This window comes from Bombina bombina, chromosome 12 (assembly GCF_027579735.1).
Source record: "Bombina bombina isolate aBomBom1 chromosome 12, aBomBom1.pri, whole genome shotgun sequence".
Lineage (NCBI taxonomy): Eukaryota > Metazoa > Chordata > Amphibia > Anura > Bombinatoridae > Bombina > Bombina bombina.
In genome coordinates, this window is record NC_069510.1 from 79,361,670 (window position 1) to 79,380,644 (window position 18,975).

Consider the following 18,975-nt stretch of genomic DNA (forward strand, 5'->3'; position numbering starts at 1 on the left):
AAAATCGTAAGTGTTCTACCCATTTCCTGCCTATGTTTGGGGCTTGTAATAAAATGAAGCAACTGACGGTAGTGCAACCAGGAGGAACTTTTAAACATTTTAACCAACAACTTGTAATACTTGATGGAACGTTATTGATTATGTGAGGCTGAGCACAACAAATTCCTGCACATTAACAACTGCACTCCACTAGTAATCTAAGCCAGCCAAAGTTAGCATCCCCAGCTATTATTTATTGGCATATCATGAGGTGGAACAGCACATATTGCTTTACATGTCTGGATTATCCTGTACTTTCATATTAAGTAAACAATAACTGCTTGAGTTCTAATTTCCTAATCATATATTAGACTTACTTGATTGGTATACAGTTTATCTTGTAGTCTTAAAAGTAACTGTTCTACATTGATAGAGGAGTTTATTTTCATATAAACCATCTGTGTATAAGTTCTCCTAATGAACAGATAAACATAATTGTTCTTGCTGAAAATATCCCTATGCTCATATGATTGCAGCAACATCTTTACACATTACAGGGCCCTAAACACGTCCGGCTAAAATTTACCAGGCCCTGAGGTCAATTGGTTTGAGAACCACTGTTCTAGAGCCAGCATCTGGTAAGAGCATTGTCTACCATCATACTCTGGTAAGATTGTGTCTACCTTCTACAATGTAGTCTTATAAGAATAGTATCTACATTCTAGATTGTATATCGAGTGAGAATGGTGTCTGCCTTCAACGTTGTATGTCTGGTGACCTCTTTCTCCTAAATTTGTTGCCGGGGAGATCATAAAAATAATGCCTGCCTTTCTGAGTCTACCTGAGTATAGGGAACAGGGTGTCTAAAAATGACCCCTACCCTTGTCAAAAACATTGCATGGGTGTGTACTTTGGACAGGTAATCACCATTACCACTGTATTTATAAAATTATAATTCCCTCTTACACGAGGGGTTTGATACTCCTCTATATCAAAGAGTGAGATGTGTGCTCTTTAGTAGTCCACTTGCACCACCACTATAAATCACCTAGTTTTCTAGTGGAGTAGGTGAACTACATTTTTAAAGGTGATCAGCTGTATCCCTAGGGGAACAAGTAATCAAAAGGGTAGACCTCCTCTTTCAAATGAGCTACTTGTCCCGCTAGCAAAAATGGGTGGCGGGGCAAAGGGGATCCGATAGAGCCCCCTTCCCCCTCAGTCAGGTTATTGCCGTTTTACAGTGATCATCTGCATCATAAAAGGGCATTTGAAACAACAGACTGCCCTCTTTCTAATGAGGGATCTTTTATCCTGCAAGTTGTATTGGTGCCTCAAAACCTCATTCATCCTTAAAGGAACATGAAACCCACATTTTTCCTTTCATGATTCAGAGAGAGCATGCAAAAAAACTTTTTAATTTACTCCTATTATCTTGTGTTTCATTCTCTTGGTATCATTTGCTGAAAAACATACCTAGATAGGCTCAGGAGCTGCTGATTGGTGGCTGCAGATATATGCCTCATGTTATTGGCTCACCAATGTGCACTGTTGTTTCTTCAACGAAGAATACCAAGTGAATAAAGATAATTAGATAATAGAAGTAAACTGAAAAGTTGTTTAAAATTGTATTCTATATCTAAAGCATGAAAGGAAAAACATAATTTATGCTTACCTGATAAATTTATTTCTCTTGTAGTGTATCCAGTCCACGGATCATCCATTACTTATGGGATATTCTCCTTCCCAACAGGAAGTTGCAAGAGATCACCCACAGCAGAGCTGCTATATAGCTCCTCCCCTAACTGCCATATCCAGTCATTCGACCGAAAACATGCAGAGAAAGGAAAAACCATAGGGTGCAGTGGTGACTGTAGTTTAAATGAAAAAATTACCTGCCTTAAAATGACAGAGCGGGCCGTGGACTGGATACACTACAAGAGAAATACATTTATCAGGTAAGCATAAATTATGTTTTCTCTTGTTAAGTGTATCCAGTCCACGGATCATCCATTACTTATGGGATACCAATACCAAAGCTAAAGTACACGGATGAAGGGAGGGACAAGGCAGGTACTTAAACGGAAGGTACCACTGCCTGAAAAAAATCCTCTCTCCCAAAAATAGCCTCCGAAGAAGCAAAGTATGAAGCGCAGACCAAGACGCCGTCTTGTAAATCTGTTCAACAGAAGCCTCATTTTAAAAAGGCCCAAGTGAATGCCACAGCTCTAGTAGAATGAGCTGTAATCCCTTCAGGAGGCTGCTGTCCAGCAGTCTCATAAGCTAAACGAATTATGCTTTTAACCAAAAAGAAAGAGAGGTTGCTGAAGTCTTTTGACCTCTCCTCTGTCCAGAGTAGACAACAAACAAAGTAAATGTTTGATGAAAATCTGAAGTAGCTTGTAAGTAAAACTTTAAAGCACGAACCACGTCCAAATTGTGTAATAGACGTTCCATCTTTGAAGAAGGATTAGGATACAAGAATGGAACAACACTCTCTTGAGTGATATTCTTGTTGGATACCACCTTAGGTAAAAAACCCAGTTTGATACGCAGGACTACCTTATCCGTACGGAGGACCAGATAAGGAGAATCACATTGTAAAGCAGATAACTCAGAGACTCTACAAGCCGAGGAAATATCTACCAAAAAGGAACTTTCCAAGATAAAAAGTTTGATATCTATAGAATGAAGAGGTTCAAACGGAACTCCTTGAAGAACCTAAATAATCAGGTTTAAGCTCCATGGCGGAGCAACAGGTTTAGACACAGGCTTGGTTCTAACCAAAGCCTGACAAAATGCCTGAACGTCTGGAGTATCTGCCAGACGCTTGTGCAAAAGAATAGACAGAGTAGGAATCTGTCCTTTTAAGGAACTAGCTGACAACCCTTTTCTCAAAATCATCTTGGAGAAAAGATAGTATCATGGGAATCCTGACTTTACTCCATGAGTAACCCTTGGATTCATATCAATAAGATATTTATGCTATATCTATGTTAAATTTTCCTAGTGACAGGCTTTCATGCCTGTATTAAGGTATCAATGACTGACTCGGAGAAGCCATGCTTTGATAACATCAAGCGTTCAGTCTCCAGGCAGTCCATCTCAGAGAAGTTTAATTTAGATGGTTGAAAGGACCCTGAGGTAGAGGGTCCTGTCTCAGAAGCAGAGACCATGATGGAAAGAATGACATGTTTCTCAGATCTGCATACCAGGTCCTGCATGGCCACGCAAGCGCTGTTAAAAACACCAAAGCACTCTCCTGCTTGATCTTGTGCAAAGACCTCCGGAGGGAATTCCCACTTCCCCCGGGAGAAAAGTCTGACGACTTAGAAAATCCACCTCCCAGTTCTCAACACCTGGGATATGGAGAGTTGATAGACAAGAGAGAGTCTCTGTCCAGTGAATTATTTTAAGACTTCTAACATTGCTAGGGAACTTCTGTTCCCCCTTGATGGTTGATGTAAGCCACAGTCGTGATATTGTCTGACTGAATCTGATGTACCTCAGAGTTGCTAACTGAGGCCAAGCCTGAAGAGCATGGAATATCGCTCCCAGTTCCAGAATATTTATTAGAAGGAGGGTCTCCTCCTGAGTCCACTATCCCTGAGTCTTCAGGGAGTCCCAGACTGTATCCCAACCTAAAAGGTTGGCATCTGTTGTAACAACTGTCCCATCTGACCTGCGGAAGGTCATACCCTTGGACAGATGGACCCGAGATAGCTACCAGAGAAGAGAATCTCTGGCCTCTTGGTCCAGATTTAAGAAGGGGACAAATCTGTGTAATCCCCGTTCCATTGACTGAGCATGCATAGTTGCAGCGGTCTGAAATGTAAGCGTGCAAACGGTACTATGTCCCTTGCCGCTACCATTAGGCCGATTACATTCATGTACCAAGCCACTGAAGGGCGCGGATGGAATGAAGAACACGGCAGTAATTTAGAAACTTTGACAACCTGGACTCCGTCAGGTAAATTTTCATTTCTACAGAATCTATCAGAGTCCCTAGGAAGGAAACCCTTGAGATTGGGGATAGAGAACTCTTTCCTTGTTCACTTTCCACCCCTGCGATCTCAGAAATGCCAGTACTACATCCGTATGAGACTTGGCAATTTGGATGTTCGACGCCTAAATAAGGGGCCACTTCTATGCCCCGCGGCCTAAGGACCGCCAAAGCGACCCCAGAACCTCCATAAAGATTCTTGGGGCTGTAGTTAACCCAAAGGAAAGAGCAACAAACTGGTAATGCCTGTCTAGAAAGGCAAACCTGAAAAACAATGGTGATCCTTATGCATCGTTATGTGAGGATAAGTATCCTTCAAATCCATTGTAGTCCTCTATTGATTCTCCTGGATCATAGTTAAGATGGTACGAATAGTTTCCATCTTAAATGATGGAATTCTAAGGAATCCGTTTAAGATCTTTAAATCCAAAATAGGTCTGAAGGTTCCCTCTCCTTGGGAACCACAAACAGATTTGAGAAAAACTCTGTCCCTGTTCCTGTCTTGGAACTGGATGGGTCTCGTACACAATGTAAGAATGCCTCTTTCTTTATCTGGTGTGCAGATAATTGTGAAAGGTAAAATCTCCCCTTTTTCGGAGGGGAAGCTTTGAAATCCAGAAGATATCTCTGGGATATAATTTCCAATGCCCAGGGATCCTGGGCATCTCTTGCCCACGCCTTGGCGAAAAATGAAAGTCTGCCCCCTACAGGATCCGTTACCGGATAGGGGACCGTTCCTTCGTGCTGTCTAAGAGGCAGCAGCAGGCTCCTTGGCCTGCTTATCTTTGTTACAGGTCCGGTTGTCTCCAGACCGTCATGGACTGAGCAAAAGTAGCCTCTTGATTTGCCTTAGAGGAAGTTGATGCCACACCTGCCTTGAAGTTTCGAAAGGCATGAAAATTAGACTTTTTTGGCCCTTGACTTGGACCTGTCCTGAGGAAGGGCATGACCTTTTTCTCCAGTGATATTAGCAATGATCTCCTTCAAACCAGGCCCTAATAGGGTCTGCCCCTTAAAGGGAAGTTAAGTAGCTTATTTATTAAAGTCACGACAGCTGACCATGATATAAGCCATAGCGCTCTGCGCGCCAGTATAGTAAAAACAGAATTCTTAGCCGTTAGTTTAGTCAAATGAACAAAGGCATCAGAAACAAAGGAATTGGCTAGCTTAAGTGCTCTAAGCTTGACAAGTATATTCATCCAATGGAGTCGCTACCTGTAAAGCCTCATCCAGAGACTCCAACCAGAACGCCGCAGCAGCAGTGATATGCATGCAAGGGCTGCAGGATAAAACCTTGTTGAATAAACATTTTCCTAAGGTAACCCTCTAATTTTTTATCCATTGGATCTAAAAAAGCACAACTGTCCTCGACAGGGATAGTGGTACGCTTAGCTAGAGTAGAAACTCTTCTCTCCACCTTAGGGACTGTCTGCCATAAGTCCCGTGTGGTGGCATCTGTTAGAAACATTTTTCTAAAAATAGGAGGGGAAGAGAACGGCACACCTGGTCTATCCCATTCCTTATTAATAATTTCTGTAAACCTCTTTAGGTATTGGAAAAACATCAGTACACACCGGCACTGCATAGTATTTATTCAGTCTACACAATTTCTCTGGCACTGTGATTGTAACACAGTCATTCAGAGCTGCTAAAACCTCCCTGTGCAACAAGTGGAGGATCTCAAGCATAAATTTTAAATGTAGAAATATCGGAATCAGGTTAAATCATCTTCCCTGAGTCAAAAATATCACCCACAGACTGAAGCTCCCCTCAGCTTCTGCATATTGTGAGGCAGTATCAGACATGGTTCTTGACGCATCTGTATGCTCTGTATCTACCCCCAGAGCTATCTTGCTTTCCTTTAATTTCAGGTAGTCTGACTAATACCGCTGCCAGAGTATTATTCATAACTTTCGCCATGTCTTGTAAAATAAACGCTATGAGCGCCCTTGATGTACTTGGCGCCATTTGAGCGTGAGTCCCTGAAGCGGGAGTCGAAGAGTCTGACACGTGGGGAGAGTTAGTCGGCATAACTTCCCCCTTGACAGAATCCTCTGGTAAAATAAACGCTATGGGCGCCCTTGATGTACTTGGCGCCATTTGAGCGTGAGTCCCTGAAGCGGGAGTCAAAGGGTCTGACACGTGGGGAGAGTTAGTCGGCATAACTTCCCCCTCAACAGAATCCTCTGGTGATAATGTTTTAAAGACAAAAAATGATCTTTATTGCTTAACATGAAATCAATACATCTGGTACACATTCTAAGATGGGGTTCCACCATGGCTTTTAAACATAATGAACAAGGAGCTTCCTCTATGTCAGACATGTTAGTACAGACTAGTAATGAGACTAGTAAGCTTGGAAAACACTTTAAATCAAGTTAACAAGCAAATATAAAAAACGTTACTGTGCCTTTAAGAGAAACAAATTTTGTCAAAATTTGAAAAACAGTGAAAAAAAGGCAGTAAATCAAACGAAATTTTTACAGTATATGTAATAAGTTAACAGAGCATTGCACACACTTGCAAATGGATGATTAACCCCTTAATGCAAAAACCGGATCAAAAAAACGACAGACGTTTTTTAACAGACACAACAAAACTGCCACAGCTGTGCTGTGGATTACCTTCCCTATAAACAATTTTGGAAGCCTTTTTAGCCCTTTAGAGATGTCCTGTAGTATTCATGGGACTGCTGAGGGAAGCTGGATGATTCATTTTGTAATTTTAACTACGCAAAAAAGCGCTAAAATAGGCCCCTCCCACTCATATTACAACAGTGGAAAGCCTGAGGAAACTGTTTCTAAGCAAAATTTAAGCCAGCCATGTGGAAAAAACTAGGCCCCAATAAGTTTTATCACCAAACATATATAAAAAACGATTAAACATGCCAGCAAACGTTTTAAATTACACTTTTATAAGAGTATGTATCTCTATTAATAAGCCTGATAACAGTCGCTATCACTGCATTTAAGGCTTTACTTACATTACTCCGGTATCAGCAGTATTTTCTAGCAAATTCCATCCCTAGAAAAAACAGAATTTATGTTTACCTGATAAATTTCTTTCTCCTACGGTGTATCCGGTCCATGGCTTCATCCTTACTTGTGGGATATTCTCATTCCCTACAGGAAGTGGCAAAGAGAGCACACAGCAAAGCTGTCCATATAGCTCCCCCTCTGGCTCCGCCCCCCAGTCATTCGACCGACGGTTAGGAGAAAAAGGAGAACCATAGGGTGCAGTGGTGACTGTAGTGTACCAAATAAAAATTTAAACCTGACTAAATGCCAGGGCGGGCCATGGACCGGATACACCGTAGGAGAAAGAAATTTATCAGGTAAACATAAATTCTGTTTTCTCCTACATTGGTGTATCCGGTCGACAGCTTCATCCTTACTTGTGGGAACCAATACCAAAGCTTTAGGACACGGATGAAGGGAGGGAAACAGTCAGGTAACCTAAATGGAAGGCACCACTGCTTGTCAAACCTTTCTCCCAAAAATAGCCTCCGAAGAAGCATAAGTATCGAATTTGTAAAATTTTGCAAATGTATGCAGAGAAGACCACGTCGCTGCCTTACAGATCTGTTCAACAGAAGCCTCGTTCTTGAAGGCCCATGTGGAAGCCACAGCTCTAGTAGAATGAGCTGTAATTCGTTCAGGAGGCTGCCGTCCGGCAGTCTCATAAGCCAATCGGATGATGCTTTTAAGCCAGAAGGAGAGAGAGGTCGCAGTAGCTTTCTGACCTCTCCTCTTAAAAGAATAGACGACAAACAAGGATGATGTCTGTCTGAAATCCTTTGTTGCTTCTACATAGAACTTAGCACAAACCACATCTAGATTGTGTAACAAACGTTCCTTTTTAGAAACTGGATTTGGACACAGAGAAGGAACAACTATTTCCTGGTTAATATTCCTATTGGAAACCACTTTTGGAAGAAAACCAGGCTTGGTACGTAAAACTACCTTATCCGTATGAAACACCAGATTTACATTGCAAAGCCGACAATTCAGAAACTCTTCTAGCAGAAGAAATAGCAACCAAAAACAAAACTTTCCAAGATAGTAACTTAATATCTATGGAATGTAAAGGTTCAAACGGAACCCCTTGAAGAACTGAAAGAACTAAGTTTAGACTCCATGGAGGAGTCACAGGTCTGTAGACAGGCTTGATTCTGACTAACGCCTGTACGAACGCCTGAACATCTGGCACGGCTGCCAGACGTTTGTGCAACAAGACAGACAGAGCAGATATCTGTCCTTTTAGAGAACTAGCTAACAGACCTTTCTCCAAACCCTCTTGGAGAAAGGAAAGTATCCTTGGAATCCTAATCTTACTCCATGAGTAACCCTTGGATTCGCACCAGCAAAGATATTTCCGCCATATCTTATGGTAAATTTTCCTGGTGACAGGCTTTCTAGCCTGGATCAGAGTATCTATAACTGATTTCGAAAACCCACGCTTGGCTAGAATCAAGCGTTCAATCTCCAAGCAGTCAGTTGTAGAGAAACTAGGTTTGGATGTTCGAATGGACCTTGTACTAGAAGGTCCTGTCTCAAAGGTAGCTTCCATGGTGGAGCCGATGACATATTCACCAGGTCTGCATATCAAGTCCTGCGTGGCCACGCAGGAGCTATTAGAATTACCGAAGCCTTCTCCTGTTCGATCCTGGCTACTAGCCTGGGGAGGAGAGGAAACGGTGGTAAGACATAAGCTAGATTGAACGACCAAAACGCCACTAAGGCATCTATCAATGTTGCCTTGGGATCCCTGGACCCGTAGCGTGGAACCTTGGAGTTCTGCCGAGACGCCATCAGATCCAGATCTGGAATGCCCCATAGTTGAGTTAACTGGGCAAAAACCTCCGGATGAAGTCTGACGACTCAGATAATCCGCTTCCCAGTTGTCTACACCTGGGATGTGAATTGCTGATAGGTGGCAGGAGTGATCCTCTGCCCAATTGATGATCCTGGATACCTCCCTCATCGCCAGGGAACTCTTTGTTCCCCCCTGATGATTAATGTACGCTACAGTCGTCATGTTGTCCGACTAAAATCTTATGAATTTGGCCTCCGCTAGTTGAGGTCATGCCAGGAGCGCATTGAATATCGCTCTTAGTTCCAAAATGTTTATCGGGAGAAGAGATTCTTCCCGAGACCATAGACCCTGAGTTTTCAGGGAGTCCCAGACCGCGCCCCAGCCTAAGAGACTGGCGTCGGTCGTGACAATGATCCACTCCGGTCTGCGGAAACTCATTCCCTGAGACAGGTGATCCTGAGACAACCACCAGAGGAGCGAGTCTCTGGTTTTCTGGTCCATTTGTATCTGGGGAGACAAATCTGCATAATCCCCATTCCACTGCTTGAGCATGCACAGTTGCAGAGGTCTGAGATGAATTCTGGCAAAAGGGACTACGTCCATTGCCGCAACCATTAGACCGATTACCTCCATGCACTGAGCCACAGAAGGCTGAGGAATGGCATGAAGAACTCGACAAGCATTTGAAAGTTTTGACTTCCTGACCTCCGTCAGAAAAATTTTCATCTCTACCGAGTCTATTATTGTTCCCAGGAAGGGAACCCTTGTGACTGGGGACAGAGAACTTTTTTCTACGTTCACCTTCCACCCGTGAGACCTTAGAAAGGCTAGAACAATATCCGTATGAGCCTTTGCTTTGTGGAAGGACAACGCCTGAATTAAGATGTCGTCTAGGTAAGGTGCTACCGCAATGCCCCTTGGCCTTAGCACTGCAAGAAGGGACCCTAACACCTTTGTGAAAATTCTTGGAGCAGTGGCCAATCCGAAGGGAAGAGCCACAAACTGATAATGTTTGTCCAGGAAGGCGAACCTTAGGAACTGATGGTGAACCTTGTGGATCGGAATATGCAGGTATGCATCCTTTAGGTCCACGGTAGTCATATATTGACCCTTCTGGATCATTGGTAAAATTGTTTGAATAGTTTCCATTTTGAATGATGGCACTCTGAGGAATTTGTTTAGGATTTTTAAATCCAGAATTCGCCTGAACGTTCCCTCCTTTTTGGGAACTACAAACAGGTTTGAGTAAAAACCCAGTCCTTGTTCTGCTTTTGGAACTGGGTGTATCACTCCCATCTTTAAAAGGTCTTCTACGCAATGTAAGAATGCCCGTCTCTTTGTCTGGTCTGAAGACAAGCGAGACATGTGAAACCTTCCCTTTGGAGGAAGGTCCTTGAATTCTAGGAGATACCCCTGAGAGACAATCTCTAAAGCCCAGGGGTCTGGGACATCTCTTGCCCAAGCCTGAGCAAAGAGAGAGAGTCTGCCCCCTACCAGATCCGGTCCCGGATCGGGGGCTATCCTTTCATGCTGATTTGGTAGCAGCAGCAGGCTTTTTGGCCTGTTTTCCCTTGTTCCAGCCTTGCAATGGTTTCCATGCTGGTTTGGGCTGGGATGCGTTACCCTCTTGTCTAGAGGCTGTAGAGCTAGGAGCTGGTCCGTTCCTGAAATTGCGAAAGGAACGGAAATTAGACTTATTTTTTGCTTTGAAAGGTCTATCCTGTGGAAGGGCATGGCCCTTTCCCCCAGTGATGTCAGAAATAATCTCTTTCAATTCTGTCCCGAATAGGGTCTTACCCTTGAAAGGAATATTAAGCAATTTTGTTTTGGACGATACATCCGCCGACCAAGATTTTAGCCAAAGCGCTCTGCGCGCCACTATTGCAAAACCTGAAGGAATTAGCCAACTTCAGTGCGTGAATTCTGTCCATGACCTCATCATAAGGAGTCTCCTTCTGGAGCGAATTTTCTAGTTCATCGAACCAAAAAGACGCCGCCGTGGTGACAGGAATAATGCACGAAATTGGTTGCAGAAGGAAACCTTGCTGAACAAAAATTTTCTTAAGTAACCCTTCTAGTTTTTTATCCATAGGATATTTGAAAGCGCAACTGTCCTCTATTGGTATAGTTGTGCGCTTAGCTAATGTTGAAACTGCCCCCTCTACCTTAGGGACCGTCTGCCATGAGTCCCTTCTGGGGTCAACAATGGGGAACATTTTCTTAAATATAGGAGGGGGAACAAATGGTACACCTGGCTTCTCCCACTCCTTAGTCACTATATCCGCCACCCTTTTGGGTATCGGAAACGCATCAGAGTGCACTGGGACTTCTAAAAATTTGTCCATTTTGCACAATTTTTCTGGAATCACCAAAGGATTACAATCATCGAGTGTAGCTAGCACCTCCTTAAGTAGGGCGCGGAGGTGTTCTAGTTTAAATTTAAATGCAATGGTATCAGTCTCTGCCTGCGAGAAACTTTTCTTGTGTCAGAAATTTCTCCCTCAGACAGGCCCTCCCTCACCGCCAACTCAGATTGATGTGAGGGTACCACAGATGAATTATCCCCTGCGTCTGCTTGCTCATCCTCTGTATTTAAAACTGAGCAATCACGCTTTCTAGGAAAAACTGGCAGTTTGGATAAAAAGGCTTCTAAAGAATTATTCATTACTGCCGCTAATTGCTGCATAGTAACAGCCATAGGCGCGTCAGATGTACTAGGTATCGCTTGCGCGGGCAAAGCTGGCGTTGACACAGAAGGGGAGGATGATGAACTATCCCCACTACCTTCATTTAAAGAATCATCTTGGGCAACATTTTTAAAAGTGACAGTACTGTCCTTTATCTGTTTGGACGCTATTGCGCACTTTACACATACATTTAATGGGGGAACCACCTTGGCTTCCATGCACACAGAACATAGGCTATCTGAAGGCACAGACATGTTAGACAGACTTAGGCAGAGTTTTAATGCAATAAAAATTATTTTATACAAAACCGTTACTGTCTCTTTAAATAATAAAAGTATACACTTTATTACTGAAACGTCAAAAAACCATCAAAGAAATATCCAATCTTTATGAAATTCATCACAGTGTCTTAATGCTTTGAAAGTATTGCACACCAATTTTCAGACAATTTAACCCTTAAATGCCCAAACCGGAGATAATAACAGTAATTAACCGGTTAAAGACACTACAGTTCCATGCCACAGTCTCTACTGCGGCGTTTACCTTCCTTAGGGGTTATTCAAATAAGTAATAAGCCTCTCTGAAGTCCTTTTCCAAGCCTCTGGATACTCCACGTGAAGCTGCATGAACTGCCTAGTGAAAAGCAACTGCGCAACTGAGGCGCGAAAAAGAGGCCTCCTTCCTCTGCATTCCAGAGTGAAGGGGCCTTTCTGACAAGACTAGGTGTCTAAACAACTGCCAGGCGTAAATAAAATTCTCCAAAAGTGTTTCAATACTTAAAAACACTTAAAATGTCACATAAACATGATAAAAAGTAATCGACTTAGCCCACAAAAGTGTCAACCAGCATAGAGACCTAGTTATAAGCCTTAATTCTGTTACTGAGTCTAAGAAAATGGCTTACCAATCCCAGAAGGGATAACTGACAGTCTTCTAGCATTACTTGGTCTTGTTAGAAAAATGACTGATCATACCTGAAGCAGATAAGCCTGCAAACTGTTCCCCCCAACTGAAGTTCTCTGGTTTCAACAGTCCTGCGTGGGAACAGCAATGGATTTTAGTTACTGGTGCTAAAATCATACTCCTCTTTTAACAGAAATCTTCATCACTTTCTGTTGTAGAGTAAATAGTACAAACCGGCACTATTTTAAAATAACAAACTCTTGATAGAAGAAATAAAAACTACAACTAACACCACATACTCTTTACCACCCCCGTGGAGATGCTACTTGTTCAGAGCGGCAAAGAGAATGACTGGGGGGCAGAGCCAGAGGGGGAGCTATATGGACAGCTTTGCTGTGTGCTCTCTTTGCCACTTCCTGTAGGGAATGAGAATATCCCACAAGTAAGGATGAAGCCGTGGACCGGATACACCAATGTAGGAGAAATATTAACTGCACATACCTTATTGCAGGAAAACCTGCACGCCATTCCCTCTCTGAAGTTACCTCACTCCTCAGAATATGTGAGAACAGCCATGGATCTTAGTTACTTCTGCTAAGATCATAGAAAACGCAGGCAGATTCTTCTTCTAAATACTGCCTGAGATAAACAGTACACTCCGGTACCATTTAAAAATAACAAACTTTTGATTGAAGAAATAAACTAAGTATAAAACACCACACTCCTCTTACGACCTCCATCTATGTTGAGAGTTGCAAGAGAATGACTGGATATGGCAGTTAGGGGAGGAGCTATATAGCAGCTCTGCTGTGGGTGAACTCTTGCAACTTCCTGTTGGGAAGGAGAATATCCCAAAAGTAATGATCCGTGGACTGGATACACTTAACAAGAGAAATTAGGTGTTTCATGTCCCTTAAACTGCTCTCATATAAATGAAGCATATATCTCCATGGTCATGTATTTAGCTAGGCAGATGCAGTGGTACTTTACAGATACATTATTAGAGATTAATAATAATATCATCATCATAAGGTGAAAACCATTAAAGGGGCATAAAAATGTTATGTGTTAGAACATTCTATAATTACACTATTGTTTGCATATAACCATTTGTTTAATTTCTGAAATTCCAGAGTAGCAAAGTACCACTGGGTGCCAGATGGTGATTGGGGGCTGCACACATATGCTATTCTTCATTGGCTCACCAATGTTCAGCTAGTAAATTGACTTACTTACTTTAAAACACACTCAAATTTTTAACTACCTATACAACACATTTTGCATCATTATCTAAATAACTGCACTTCTTCTCTCCTGACTTCTTAGCAAGAATTTCTAAATGGTTAAGATCGGTTTTTCATTAATAAATGTCTGGCTTATACATACTCAAATACAGGAGTTTTAATCAAATTTAAAAATATCTACTCAATAGCCTTTCAAAGGAACCAAGCTACCCAACATGTAACAGAATAATAACATAATTTATGCTTACCTGATAAATTCCTTTCTTCTGTTGTGTGATCAGTCCACGGGTCATCATTACTTCTGGGATATAACTCCTCCCCAACAGGAAATGCAAGAGGATTCACCCAGCAGAGCTGCATATAGCTCCTCCCCTCTACGTCAGTCCCAGTCATTCGACCAAGAATCAACGAGAAAGGAGTAACCAAGGGTGAAGTGGTGACTGGAGTATAATTTAAAAGATATTTACCTGCCTTAAAACAGGGCGGGCCGTGGACTGATCACACAACAGAAGAAAGGAATTTATCAGGTAAGCATAAATTATGTTTTCTTCTGTTATGTGTGATCAGTCCACGGGTCATCATTACTTCTGGGATACCAATACCAAAGCAAAAGTACACGGATGACGGGAGGGATAGGCAGGCTCATTATACAGAAGGAACCACTGCCTGAAGAACCTTTCTCCCAAAAATAGCCTCCGAAGAAGCAAAAGTGTCAAATTTGTAAAATTTGGAAAAAGTATGAAGCGAAGACCAAGTTGCAGCCTTGCAAATCTGTTCAACAGAGGCCATCATTCTTAAAGGCCCAAGTGGAAGCCACAGCTCTAGTGGAGTGAGCTGTAATTCTTTCAGGAGGCTGCTGTCCAGCAGTCTCATAGGCTAAACGTATTATGCTACGAAGCCAAAAAGAGAGAGAGGTAGCAGAAGCTTTTTGACCTCTCCTCTGTCCAGAATAAACGACAAACAGGGAAGAAGTTTGGCGAAAATCTTTAGTTGCCTGCAAGTAGAACTTGAGGGCACGAACTACATCCAGATTGTGTAGAAGACGTTCCTTCTTTGAAGAAGGATTTGGACACAAGGATGGAACAACAATCTCTTGATTGATATTCCTGTTAGTGACTACCTTAGGTAAGAACCCAGGTTTAGTACGCAGAACTACCTTGTCTGAGTGAAAAATCAGATAAGGAGAATCACAATGTAAGGCTGATAACTCAGAGACTCTTCGAGCCGAGGAAATAGCCATTAAAAACAGAACTTTCCAAGATAACAATTTTATATCAATGGAATGAAGGGGTTCAAACGGAACACCCTGTAAAACGTTAAGAACTAAGTTTAAACTCCATGGCGGAGCAACAGCTTTAAACACAGGCTTGATCCTAGCTAAAGCCTGACAAAAGGCCTGGACGTCTGGATTTTCTGACAGACGCCTGTGTAACAAGATGGACAGAGCTGAAATCTGTCCCTTTAATGAACTAGCTGATAGACCCTTTTCTAAACCTTCTTGTAGAAAGGACAATATCCTAGCGATCCTAACCTTACTCCAGGAGTAACCTTTGGATTCGCACCAGTATAGGTATTTACGCCATATTTTATGGTAAATCCTTCTGGTAACAGGCTTCCTAGCCTGTATCAGGGTATCAATAACCGACTCAGAAAAACCACGTTTTGATAAAATCAAGCGTTCAATTTCCAAGCAGTCAGCTTCAGAGAAGTTAGATTTTGATGTTTGAATGGACCCTGTATCAGAAGGTCCTGTCTTAGAGGTAGAGACCAAGGCGGACAGGATGACATGTCCACTAGATCTGCATACCAAGTCCTGCGTGGCCACGCAGGCGCTATTAGAATCACTGATGCTCTCTCCTGTTTGATTTTGGCAATCAATCGAGGAAGCAGCGGGAAGGGTGGAAACACATAAGCCATCCCGAAGTTCCAAGGTGCTGTCAAAGCATCTATCAGAACCGCTCCCGGATCCCTGGATCTGGACCCGTAGAGAGGAAGTTTGGCGTTCTGGCGAGACGCCATGAGATCTATCTCTGGTTTGCCCCAACGTCGAAGTATTTGGGCAAAGACCTCCGGATGAAGTTCCCACTCCCCCGGATGAAAAGTCTGGCGACTCAAGAAATCCGCCTCCCAGTTCTCCACTCCCGGGATGTGGATTGCTGACAGGTGGCAAGAGTGAGACTCTGCCCAGCGAATTATCTTTGATACTTCCATCATTGCTAGGGAGCTTCTTGTCCCTCCCTGATGGTTGATGTAAGCTACAGTCGTGATGTTGTCCGACTGAAACCTGATGAACCCCCGAGTTGTTAATTGGGGCCAAGCCAGAAGGGCATTGAGAACTGCTCTCAATTCCAGGATGTTTATTGGAAGGAGACTCTCCTCCTGATTCCATAGTCCCTGAGCCTTCAGAGAATTCCAGACAGCGCCCCAACCTAGTAGGCTGGCGTCTGTTGTTACAATTGTCCAGTCTGGCCTGCTGAATGGCATCCCCCTGGACAGGTGTGGCCGATAAAGCCACCATAGAAGAGAATTTCTGGTCTCTTGATTCAGATTCAGAGTAGGGGACAAATCTGAGTAATCCCCATTCCACTGACTTAGCATGCACAATTGCAGCGGTCTGAGGTGTAGGCGTGCAAAAGGTACTATGTCCATTGCCGCTACCATTAAGCCGATCACCTCCATGCATTGAGCTACTGACGGGTGTTGAATGGAATGAAGGACACGGCATGCATTTTGAAGCTTTGTTAACCTGTCTTCTGTCAGGTAAATCTTCATTTCTACAGAATCTATAAGAGTCCCCAAGAATGGAACTCTTGTGAGAGGAAAAAGAGAACTCTTCTTTTCGTTCACTTTCCATCCATGCGACCTTAGAAATGCCAGAACTAACTCTGTATGAGACTTGGCAGTTTGAAAGCTTGAAGCTTGTATTAGAATGTCGTCTAGGTACGGAGCTACCGAAATCCCTCGCGGTCTTAGTACCGCCAGAAGGGCACCCAGAACCTTTGTGAAGATTCTTGGAGCCGTAGCCAATCCGAATGGAAGAGCTACAAACTGGTAGTGCCTGTCTAAGAAGGCAAACCTTAGATACCGGTGATGATCTTTGTGAATCGGTATGTGAAGGTAAGCATCTTTTAAATCCACTGTGGTCATGTACTGACCCTTTTGGATCATGGGTAAGATTGTCCGAATAGTTTCCATTTTGAACGATGGAACTCTTAGGAATTTGTTTAGAATCTTTAAATCTAAGATTGGCCTGAAAGTTCCCTCTTTTTTGGGAACCACAAACAGGTTTGAGTAGAACCCTTGTCCTTGTTCCGACCGCGGAACCGGATGGATCACTCCCATTAATAACAGATCTTGTACACAGCGTAGAAACGCTTCTTTCTTTATCTGGTTTGTTGACAACCTTGACAGATGAAATCTCCCTCTTGGGGGAGATAATTTGAAGTCTAGAAGGTATCCCTGAGATATGATCTCTAGCGCCCAGGGATCCTGAACATCTCTTGCCCAGGCCTGGGCGAAGAGAGAAAGTCTGCCCCCCACTAGATCCGGTCCCGGATCGGGGGCTCTCGGTTCATGCTGTCTTTGGGGCAGCAGCAGGTTTCCTGGCCTGCTTGCTCTTGTTCCAGGACTGGTTAGGCTTCCAGCCTTGCCTATAACGAGCAACAGCTCCCTCCTGTTTTGGTGCAGTGGAGGTTGATGCTGCTCCTGTTTTGAAATTCCGAAAGGGACGAAAATTAGACTGTCTAGCCTTAGCTTTGGCTTTGTCTTGAGGTAGGGCGTGGCCCTTACCTCCTGTAATGTCAGCGATAATTTCTTTCAAACCGGGCCCAAATAAAGACTGCCCCTTGAAAGGTATATTAAGTAATTTGGACTTAGAAGTAACATCAGCTGACCAGGATTTTAGCCACAGCGCCCTACGTGCCTGTATGGCGAATCCTGAGTTCTTAGCCGTAAGTTTGGTTAAATGTACTACGGCCTCCGAAATGAATGAATTAGCTAGTTTAAGGACTCTAAGCCTGTCCGTAATGTCGTCTAGCGTAGATGAACTAAGGTTCTCTTCCAGAGACTCAATCCAAAATGCTGCCGCAGCCGTAATCGGCGCGATACATGCAAGGGGTTGCAATATAAAACCTTGTTGAACAAACATTTTCTTAAGGTAACCCTCTAATTTTTTATCCATTGGATCTGAAAAAGCACAGCTATCCTCCACCGGGATAGTGGTACGCTTAGCTAAAGTAGAAACTGCTCCCTCCACCTTAGGGACCGTTTGCCATAAGTCCCGAGTGGTGGTGTCTATTGGAAACATCTTTCTAAATATTGGAGGGGGTGAGAACGGCACACCGGGTCTATCCCACTCCTTAGTAACAATTTCAGTTAGTCTCTTAGGTATAGGAAAAACGTCAGTACTCGCCGGTACCGCAAAGTATTTATCCAACCTACACAGTTTCTCTGGTATTGCAACGGTGTTACAATCATTGAGAGCTGCTAAGACCTCCCCTAGTAATACACGGAGGTTCTCCAATTTAAATTTAAAATTTGAAATATCTGAATCCAATCTGTTTGGATCAGAACCGTCACCTACAGAATGAAGCTCTCCGTCCTCATGCTCTGCAAGCTGTGACGCAGTATCAGACATGGCCCTAGTATTGTCAGCGCACTCTGTTCTCACCCCAGAGTGATCACGCTTGCCTCTTAGTTCTGGTAATTTAGACAAAACTTCAGTCATAACAGTAGCCATATCTTGTAATGTTATCTGTAATGGCCGCCCAGATGTACTAGGCGCCATAATATCACGCACCTCCCGGGCGGGAGATGCAGGTACTGCCGCGTGAGGCGAGTTAGTCGGCATAACTCTCCCCTCGCTGTTTGGTGAAATTTGTTCAAATTGTACAGATTGACTTTTATTTAAAGTAGCATCAATACAGTTAGTACATAAATTTCTATTGGGCTCCACCTTGGCATTGGAACAAATGACACAGATATCTTCCTCTGAGTCAGACATGTTTAACACACTAGCAATAAACTTGCAACTTGGTTATAATCTTTTTTAGCAAAAACGTACTGTGCCTCAAAGAGGTACTAAACGATTAAATGACAGTTGAAATAATGAACTGAAAAACAGTTATAGCATCAAACTTTAAAACAACACAACTTTTAGCAAAGGTTTGTTCCCATTAGAAAAATAACAATAATTAAATTTGACATAAAAATTACAGAGCAACGTTTTTATTCACAGTCAATATAAAATTCTCACAGCTCTGCTGAGAGAATCTACCTCCCTCTAAAGAAGTTTGAAGACCCCTGAGATCTGTCAGAGATGAACCGGATCATGCAGGAAATATAAGAG

At 43.0% G+C, this 18,975-nt stretch overlaps 1 protein-coding gene across 5 annotated transcripts in view; it reads right to left on the reverse strand.

Moving 5' to 3' along the window:
* Nucleotides 1-18,975, reverse strand: part of ZNF618 (zinc finger protein 618) — a 692,337-nt gene that overhangs the window by 217,301 nt on the left and 456,061 nt on the right. The gene's annotated exons all lie outside the window — the stretch shown is intronic.